The sequence below is a fragment of the Aythya marila genome (assembly GCF_965140915.1).
Source record: "Aythya marila genome assembly, chromosome: 2".
NCBI lineage: Eukaryota > Metazoa > Chordata > Aves > Anseriformes > Anatidae > Aythya > Aythya marila.
The window spans coordinates 20,122,861-20,133,236 of NC_139043.1; the positions used below are offsets into that span (position 1 = coordinate 20,122,861).

The 10,376-nt window shown below is 37.7% G+C and overlaps 1 long non-coding RNA gene across 1 annotated transcript; it reads left to right on the forward strand.

Moving 5' to 3' along the window:
- Positions 1–302: 302 nt before the first annotated feature.
- On the forward strand, positions 303–2,548 carry LOC309875091. Its single transcript, XR_014316977.1, has 3 exons — positions 303–1,015; positions 1,115–1,149; positions 2,519–2,548. It is a non-coding gene; the product is annotated as an uncharacterized lncRNA (long non-coding RNA).
- Positions 2,549–10,376: the final 7,828 nt, after the last annotated feature.

The following is a 10,376-nucleotide window of genomic DNA, read 5'->3' on the forward strand; positions in this document are numbered from 1 at the left end:
ATCCTCAAGCAGGAATGGTCCCCCTGGAAAAAGTGAGTCACCAAGAGTAAGTGGCCTCATGCGCACTTTTCTCAGAAACTGCAAGTCTTCAGCCAGGTGAGTGTAAAGCACACAGCAACGAATCTGAGCCCACCTTATCTTTTCTATATACATACATATATATATGTATATGTAAATATATATGTGTATATATATATATGCATATGTAAATATATATGTATATGTATATGTAAATATATACATGTATATATATATATATTTCTGCAAGTTGCTATTTATAAATCACTGTGTATTTTTTATCTCAGGCAGCACATTACTGATCTCCTGAAGGAGCACTGGTGATGTGCAAGGTTGTGTCCATGTTGTGCTTTCAGCCACAGCCTGTCCAGATGCTTCTGTCTTCCAGTAGTTGTGGCAGGAGGGGTGCTAGGATGTGTTGTCTGGAGCTGGGAGCACAGCTATGGGGGAGTCACAGAGCAGGATGTCCCCTGTGAGCTGCATTGGTCTAAGTTGCTCTCAAACAAGCTCCAGCACTTGCTCCCACTTGCAGAGGACACAGAAGAGTGGTGGCTGCTCAAGGACCATTTGTACTAAGTGGATATATGAGCACTCATTATCATTATTATTATATTACCATCTCCAGACCATGGCTTACAACTGAGAAAAAAACACCAGAGGAACAGAAGGAGCATTTTTTTTGGAGTAAAATTTATTAATTTTTACTTCAAATGAAATTACCCTTGAAAGCACTCAATGTGTCCCTTGACCTACAGTTTGCCATGCATATTAGGATTTCCCTGAAAACCAGCCTTCATTGATTTTATTTTCTCTCTGTTGAACTGCCAAGCAAGTTTGTCCATCTCTTCTTTTATTTGGGCAGCTTCCTGCTGTGATGGGAGCAAAGGTCTCCTCACTTTGTGCAGCTACAGCAATTGGTGCCAAAGATGAACAGCAAGTGCCACTGGCCATGGTTGTTTGCTGTAATCCTCCCGATATACCCACCACTGGTAGCTATGTAAGCAGTTTGCATTTTTCTACTTCTCTCCACAGTTTTAGAAGAGAATGCCCAGGAGCTGAAATCAAGACATATCTCCTTTCCTCTTTTCTCTTGTAGGCTGAATGGGAAATTGAGTGGCAAAATACTTGCATGTGAGCTTTAAAAACAGCCTTGAAGGACCGGGGAAACCATAACTTGAGTAGTTCCCATAGCAATAAAAAAGACATTCATGCAAAACTGACACAAGGGGGCAGATGTGCACCATTAGAAAGTCTGCATAATTTAAGATAGAAATTATCTTTATGAATGATAAGAATTAGCAGCAGGACATAGTCCAGTAACTATCTTGTTATATGCATAAATGGGTATGTTAATTGTGTTTTAAATTAAATTGTACTGTATACTTAATTAGAAAGAAAACTCACAGTTCTACATAAAATCAAAAGGCTTTGGCAATACAAATTGATTGCAAAATCTGCTCTGTATTGTGCATGAATAACTAGGGAATAAAAATGTGTTTTCATATTTTATTCTTTTATTTACTTATTATTTTATTTTTTTTTTTTTACTGGATCTGATGAGATGAGCCATTCAGCTTTAACAATTCAACACTTAAGCAAGTTGGCACCAGATATTATTGTAGTGCTTAAAGGTAGTAGTTAAAAATGCCTGCATTCTCACTGAACAGTGATAATGACTTAGAAATTTTTGGTGGTGACTATGGTAATGTCTTAGAAATTTGATGAGTTAAACGTGTACAAAATACTGTATACAACTGCAAGAAGAGAGCCAGTGCCAGAGGCATGATCAAGAAGCTGCAGTAAGAAATGCTACAGCAGCAGAAGTTTCATTATGCTATTAAGACAAATTAATCTGCTGTGGAGACAATTATCAGTATAAAGACAGGATTTTCATCCCCAAACCTCTCCTTGCTATGACACATGCTGCATCTTCATTACCTAATCTACTCCAAATTTAATTCAAAATAAATTAGTATATTTGATACATTTTTTTTTAATTTAAAGACAAAACACAAGTGCTAGAAATAAAAACAGTAATTTATTTTCAAATAATTCAATTAAAAAAGAATTTTTATTGCTGTCTGGACTTGGACTTAACATAGTACTTTTTTGCTCAGGCAATACCAGCTTCAAAATCATCCTATTTAGATTAATCCAAAATTTTAAAATATGCAAGATAAGAGCTTAAGCTTTGCATGGACATGGTATTTAATGAAAACTTTGTTGCTGCTTCATTGTAATTGGATTGAAATTAATGGAATTAACATGAGAATAAGCTTATGCATTATGCCTCCAGAGGGGTTCAGTTGTCAATAGGTAAATGCAAACTATTTCTCTGCATGTGTGTGTGGGTATATACATTTACTTACAAACACACATATACAGGTGAATTTGCAAATCAGTGTTTAATTAGGAGACCTTATTTTTCTGTGCAAGGTAGTTTACTCAAGACTGTTTAAAATCTTGCTATTTTGTTTTTATAACACAATTGTGCCAGCAGATGATAGATACTTGCCATGAAGCAGTGGGGGCTCTGCTCAGCTGAAGACAACGCAGAGGTGAGTAGAGGATGCTGCCCTGCTGCCTTTCATGTTTCTAAATCCATTTCTGAGCCTAGCTTGGAATGTTCCAGGTCAGATATGAGGATATTTTTTTCCAACCTGCTAGGATCTAACCATCAGAGTCATCCCTGACTGATGTTCCTTAAATATTTGATTTCTTCATATTACCTACTGAACTATATTGCTGACATGATATAGCAGTTCCTTTGCCTTGTCTTTATGTAGGTGCTTTCTACATGAATATAACTTTAATCTCTCTTCTGCAGTTGCCAAATTTATTATTTCCTTAAAAATGCATTTGTATGCTGGTTGCAAATCATTTCAGTTCCCTGAATTTCCTCCTTTTCTCTTTGTTTCTCTCATTGCCTAAAATGAATGTGATGATTAAAAGGCAGCTTCAGCAGAAGCCCAGGATGAAGGAGAACTACATTTCTGAGCTCCATGACTGCAAAGGAGAGAAGAACATCGTCAGCATCATCAGGCCCTGCTAAGGCTTTGCTGCTGCTCCCCTTGGGCCTTTTTAGGAAATCTGCTGCTCTTATAGCTCCACTTGTTTATTCTATATTCTTCTACAAAATTTAATTTCCTTTACTGCTTTCTTTCACCTTCATCAGGGACACCACATCCTGCTTGTGCCAGTTCTGCCTTACGTGCATGTACCTCTGTGGCTCTACCCTACACCTGTGTTTCCTGGCCTTGAAGAACCAGTTGATGTGCTCCAGACTAAGGCTGGAGAACATTGCCATGGAAAAATAACACTGATAATCAGAGCATTTGGGATTACAGTGAATTCAAACTCAGGCTAATGTGGAAGTCTAGATATGGCTGTGTGGCTTCAGCTCTCCAAGCAGAATTGAAGACTGGCTCTAGCCTCAAGGGAATGGGCCTCTGCATTGAAATTCCCCTTCTCCCAACTTTCTGCATAGCCCCATGCAGATTCCTCTCCTTTATTTGGGAGTGTAATAAAGTGGCTGCTAAGTGGCTAGTTGCAATGATTGCCCCTTTCCAAGCCTTGTGTGTAGATGGTATAGTTCCTTTAATGGAATCTCCACTGCTTTGAATTTTTGAAATAAATTGCTTGTGGTTCATTAAATTCCTTAATTGTACCCTTATCTCTTTAGTCTAAATACCACTGGGATGCATTTTTGAAAATTTTCTAAGTATTCTCTTTTTCAGTCATAACAACTATCTATTTCTACATAATCTTCCTAGTAAGAATTCAAAAACTGCTTTCAGCTTGCATTTTTTTTTTCTCTGCAGGCAACAATTTACCTAATTAATTCTGACTGTAGAATTGCTGGATTCCTTCACTGTGTTTTGTGAATGTAATAAAGAACAGAGAAAAAGATATGAGAGCTTGAGTTTAATCCCAGATTTTTTATTTTGTTTATAGCTAGGTCATTACCAAGATGCTATAGAGACACTTGCATTAAAATAAATAATAATAAAATAACATTACTGGAAATAGGAGGGCTGGATACTAAAATAAAATTATTTTGCATGTCATAATACTTTAAATTCCAGTTACCTGCTGGGTAACCCAGGGTTAAATATGCTTCCTTTGCAATGTGATCCAGTCCCACAGGAAATGTGCTAACATTACAGAAGTCATTTTTAAACTTTGTAAATTATTTACACAATATGATCAGGACCCTTTCCAACTACTTTGATGATGACTTAATTCGTGATCTATGAGGAAATGTCTGTCATTGAAACAATTCGTCTGTTTCATCTTTCAACGGTAGTTTGTTTTCTTTCTCAAGTTTTAGTTGTTAGTGTTTATTAACCTATGTTTGACGGGACTGCTGGTACTGCTAGATCCAATCCATTCTTGTATGTGGATCATCTTTGTCATGACATATTGTACAAGTTGTTTCTGACCTCATGCCTCTGAAAACACAGGAGACACGGAGCTTCAGTGGAAGATTTATGATAAAAATTGCTGTATTTACTGAGTGTTTGTAAATTATGTTCAACTAATGACTGCTTAGTACTGAAGTTCAGCACATCTCACAGCTGGACATTAGCTAATGAACACAAGCTGGTTTAAATGTAGCAGCTGTTTATCCTCTCAAGGAAAAACAAGTTTTGTCCCAGAAAGCTTTTAAACCAGACAGTTTTACAGACATTCTGTCATTGCTCAAATGAAGAATATTTCTCCACCGTCTGTCCATGCTGTAGGAGCAATGAATGGTGACTAAGTAAAGGATCATCTTCTGTTGCTGGCTTATTCAAAGGTCTTGACACACAGTGCTGAAGAGTAATGTTCTGCCATGCATGAAATCAAGTCATTAAAACTGTACACATGCTTTGACGGCACATTTTGGAACAGGAGGAGCACCATTCCTCATATCCTACCCCAGTCTGTGTTTGCATTACTTCCTATTTTCATAATTTTTTTTTTTTTTAATTAAATTATTATTATTTATTTTTATTTTTATAGTAATCTCTTGGTTTCATTGGAGTGGACACTGGTTCTGATGGCATATAATTCTGGTATGCTACATAGAGTCCAGGTATAACTTTGGGCTGCTCAGTGCCGTATTATGTCAGAATTGCTGCTGGGTCCCAAGATGTCTGTCTGGTGCATTTTCTAAGAAACAAGTAATCCACAGAGATCTTTTTATGAATTTTGTTTCAATAGTGGTGTACTTAGAAATCATACAATCACAGAATCACAGATGTTTTGGGTTGAAAGGGACCTTAAAGATCATCCAGTTCCAACTCCCCTGCAATGGCAGGGACACCTCCCACCAGACCAGGTTGCTCAAAGCCCCATCCAGCCTGTCCTTGAACACCTCCAGGGATGGAGCATCCACAGCTTCTCTGGGCAACCTGCTCCAGAGTTTCAGCACCCACATAAAAAATAATTTCTTCCTAATATCTAATCTAAATCTATTTTTTTTTCAGTTTAAAACCATGTCTCCTTGTCCTATCACCAAACTCCCTGACAGAGTCCTTCCCCAGCTTTCCTGTAGGCAGGCCAATGTAAGGTCTCCGCTGTAAGGTCCCCCCAGACACTTCTCTTCCCCAGGCTGAACTATCCCAACTCCCTCAGCCTGCCTTCACAAGAGAGGTGCTCCAGCCCCTTGATCATCCTCTTGGCCCTCCTCTAGACGCATTCCTCTAGACTAATAGTTGATGACCTTCTTGTGCTGGGGGGCCCCAGAGCTCAACACAGCACTCCAGGTGGTGTCTTATGAGAGTGGAGCAGAGGGGGAGAATCCCCTCCCTCACCCTGCTGGCCATGTTGCATTGATTATATAAATAAATCTGAATGAAACAATACTGATTTTAGCAGTGAAAACTTGGATATGTTTGTTGGAGATTTTAGTGACTATTTCTCCTGTTTTTGTATGTGTTTGAAAAGCTCTTCCTGAGCAAGCAGACAAGTGATTTGCTCAGTCAACCCCAGCTTTCAGCTCTTTGAGAAGTGACAGGTGGAAGAAAGGAGAGAAAATGGAACAATAGAACATGTATGTGTCTTGTTGAAATGTGCTTGTGATGGTTTTCCCTGTTTTTTTTTTTTTTTTTTTTTTTTTCTTTCCTGTCAGTCAGTTATTTATTTATTTATTTATTTATTTATTTATTTATTTATTTCCCCCAAGACCTTCAAACATCACCTGTCAAACAATTTAGTGGAATTCATGCAGTAACCCTTGTTGGCTCCATGTAGCAGAATTCAATGAGGATGTGACAAGTGTTTTGAAGTTGCACTGCAAAGCTCACGCTTCACCTCTTGCTTCCCCGGCTGAAAACATTGTAACCACTGAATGGCTATCGGAGATGGTAATGAATTTTCAGGCCCAGAATTTAAAGGAATTTTTTGGCCCATAGAAAACTCTTCTATTTCTTGATTCCAAGTATTCAATGCTTCATTGTATTCATAGAGAGAATTTGTTTTGAAATGAATCATACGTTTACATTTTGGCTGAGATTTTACTAGCAGCACTATGCATCAGATTTTAAACACAATGTCTATAATGGCATATAAAGAGAATCCATTTTATATATATCAGGGTTCATGAATCCCTATTTCTGTCCTGAATATAGCAAGATATGTGATCTATGCTGTTCACTTACAAAGTAAAAAAATTATACTAAAACCACTAAAAAGTAAAAGGCAATGCCAAAGTATATTTGGATACCTAAGATCAGGAGTATCTTATGTCAACCCTCCCTTGGAAGAAATACAGGGAATTTGGAGAAGAATCACAATTTATTCATAGCTTATTGGTAACTGAGTCACTTTTTTTTTTTTTTTTTTTTTTTTTGTAGTATATGTCATGGAAGCAAAACAGATTCCTCCATGACTATGCCTTTTAGGTTTCATTTGAAATTACCAAGTGGTTATAACATGATCAACTACAGAAAGAATATTATGGAAGGAAGTTTGACCCTTTTGCTTGCTTTTATGGGATGATGGCTGTCAATATCACCGCTTTTAAACATGTTCTGTAGAAAAAATGCTGCCTTAATTGTTGTTTAGATGTTGTTGCTTCAGCTTTTTGAAAGTGTATTCAGGTATTTGTGTATACATGTATATATAGATATGCCTACCTCATGATAAAAGATAAATTAAAATCCATCTAGGACTTTGCTGTTTAGAATTTAATTCTGAAACTGCAGTTCTGTGGGTTCTGACATGATATACTGCTGCCAACAAGAAATGGAACTGGCCCTGCCCATCTAGTCATTCATTCCCACCCCCATGTCCTTACTGTGATGCCAGTAGAAGTATCTGTACTGTCATACAGTGAACCAGTTCCAGCAACTGAGCAAAACTAAAATTTGCCCACAGGCAAAGGAAGTTAGTCTTGACCTTGAACAATTCCCCATTCCATGTCCTGGCATGGGTGATGAATGCAAGCCACTAGATAGTACTAGAAGTCAGACAGAAAAGAGCAAAAAACACATCAGAGCTTATAAGTAGGAGAAAAATGTCTGGGTAGAAAATCATTCTCCAATGACATTGTAGCATTTTCACTTTTCTATTTCTTTTTTAGGACCCCTTTCCCTTTCCTTTCCCTTTCCTTTCCTTTCCTTTCCTTTCCTTTCCTTTCCTTTCCTTTCCTTTCCTTTCCTTTCCTTTCCTTTCCTTTCCTTTCCTTTCCTTTCCTTTCCTTTCCTTTCCTTTCCTTTCCTTTCCTTTCCTTTCCTTTCCTTTCCTTTCCTTTCCTTTCCTTTCCTTTCCTTTCCTTTCCTTTCCTTTCCTTTCCTTTCCTTTCCTTTCCTTTCCTTTCCTTTCCTTTCCTTTCCTTTCTCCTATTACTTCAGGTATTTACAATAAAGAGCAATAAAGTTTCAGCCTTGGTTAAGAACCGCACACATACATGCAATAGAAATAGGAGTAGTTAAAACCAATCTTTCTATCTGGCTAACACCAGTTTCATTTCATCAAATTTAGACATATAGGAAGTTGTTTAGTAGTGTGGTGGTTCACTGGAAATTGTTATGTCACTAACACAGTACATGTGTTTCATGTAGATAAGACTTGAGACACACCATGGCTGCTGATTTGGATATCCAGTTTTTAGTAAAAATTTTAAATTTTGTATTGAAGTAGCAACATAACCATTAGAATTCAGTTTCATCTGACAAGATTTTGGCTTGTTCTTACTCTATAAAGCATGTTGTTTGAAGGAAGTTTGTTAGGATTCTTAAGCTAAATACAGGATATTTTGCTGTGCAGCTTGTGTATTTGGGATATCTTATAAGTAGCCTGGATCCTGGCAATGGCAAAGCCATAGGTTGCTAAATAAAACCTGCTTAAGGAGTCAGGTAAGAGCTCATGTTTTGCTGTGCTGAGCTCTCTGCTACCATGGTTGTCAATACTGATTTAGCTACGTCAAGGTTAACTTGGGTATGTTTACCTAACCACAGGGACTCCAGCAGACATTCCTTTTGTGTACTTCTAGCACACATGAGAGAAATTATAAAGTAAAGTACTCATTTAAAGATAAACAATAATTCAATTTCTGGCATCAGCAAAACTTAATGGGATTCACGGGCATTAGGGAAAGCATTGCATTCTGAGATGACTGTACTTGCCAAAATGAAGGTTGTGGGTGGGAGGTTGTGCTTGGCTGTTTCCTTTATTATGTCCAAGAGGGAAAGTAGAAACAAAGATTTGAGAGGCTCAAGAAACAAGATAGTTCAGGGCTTGATTTTACTTGAGCTATACCCATGCCAAACTCTTGAGAGTGAAATTTAAACTCTCTAGAGCTCATGTTAAGGAACATTAATTTTTTAGCCATTGATTTGCTGGACAAAAATATCCTGCATGTTTAGGAGAAGACTGAACCTTTTGTGAAAAACACCTCCACTTTTCTTTGTTTTCTTAAAAGAGAGAAACTTCCTGGGCTACCTTGAAGGTGCCCTTTCACTTCAGCTTTATCTTGAACAAACTTATCAGGCTGTTACAGGAAATGGATGTGTTTTATTAAGATCTGTCATTACGTATTTATCTATTCTATATGTATGGCCTTGCAGGACAAAAACGTTCCATATTAACAATAGCTGCATCTTGTTTTATATAACCCCTATCTGTTAATGCAAAAGCATTAGAGATAGCTTCAAAAGTAATTAATGTATCATTTCATGTTAGTGCTCATTGTTTTCAAGATCTATATTTAGAAATAAGCACGTAAACCTCTTTTGCTTGGGCCAGCAGAGATGTGAACACAAAAAATATATAAATGTTGGCTTGCACATGTCCTGATTTCCTGTGCAGATCTGAAATAATACAAATTATAGAGCCAGCTGTGTTTATAGCTGTTGACAAACAGGTAGGTAGTTCCCTCTCTCTGATGACAGTTCTTTCCCTTCCGGGTTCTTTACCTGTTGGCATAAACGTGTTAGCAATAATAGAGTCATTACCTTCAGTATTTATTTTTTCCACTGGAATCTAAATACATTCTCTTCATCAAAGAAGAGCTCATGAATGAGTGCAATGGCTTTATAAAATGAGAGATTATGGAAGGAAATGAAACCATGTTTGAATGCCTAAGCTTTTTGCAAGCAAGCCCAATTAGCAATAAAAGAGCTTTGACTTTATGGGAAAACTATGACGGTAACTCTATTAGAATGAAAAAAGACAGGCTATTTTCAGTGTTTATCCCTCTATCCCTTTAAAAATCTTATGGCCATTTGCATATTTTTTTTTTTTGGTATTGAGTTCCTAACCTATTCATCAAGAGACAGACACTTTACACATTAAATTATGCTTTTGTGTGTGTATATTCAATAGGTCTTTTCACTCCTGTAAAGCCACTATTAGCCCTGTTACAACATTTGCTTCTGTCTTTCTGTGTCAGGAAGCTTCTTTCTATTCAGGTCTGCAGGAAGTACCAACATTTCCTAATTTCATACCATCTTGATATATCGGAGCAACCCATTGAGCTGTCATTTGGCTGGTGAATTAGCTGTAAGAACTCCTCACTCATTCAGTTTCTGTACATGCTCAGGCACTCGGTGTGGGAGAAGTCCCAACTTTCCCATCCCAGCACCCATGTGCTCCCCTCCCCCTTCTGCTCAGTGAATGGGTTCATACCTAAAATGTCTTTGGTGCTGATGAAGGCTCCCTGTCTTAATTTTAAACCTACCATAATCAGTGTAGTGATGTAATTCCCCAGTCGTTGTTAGCCTTTGTGTATCAGACATCCCATGTCCAAGAACAAGTAAATATTGTACTTTGAGTCATGGGAGGGCAAGATGCTTCCTTTTAGAGAGCACTGGGTTCTTCTTCCTTTCCCCTCCCCTACAGTATGCCAGCAAGCAAGTGCCATGTACTCATGA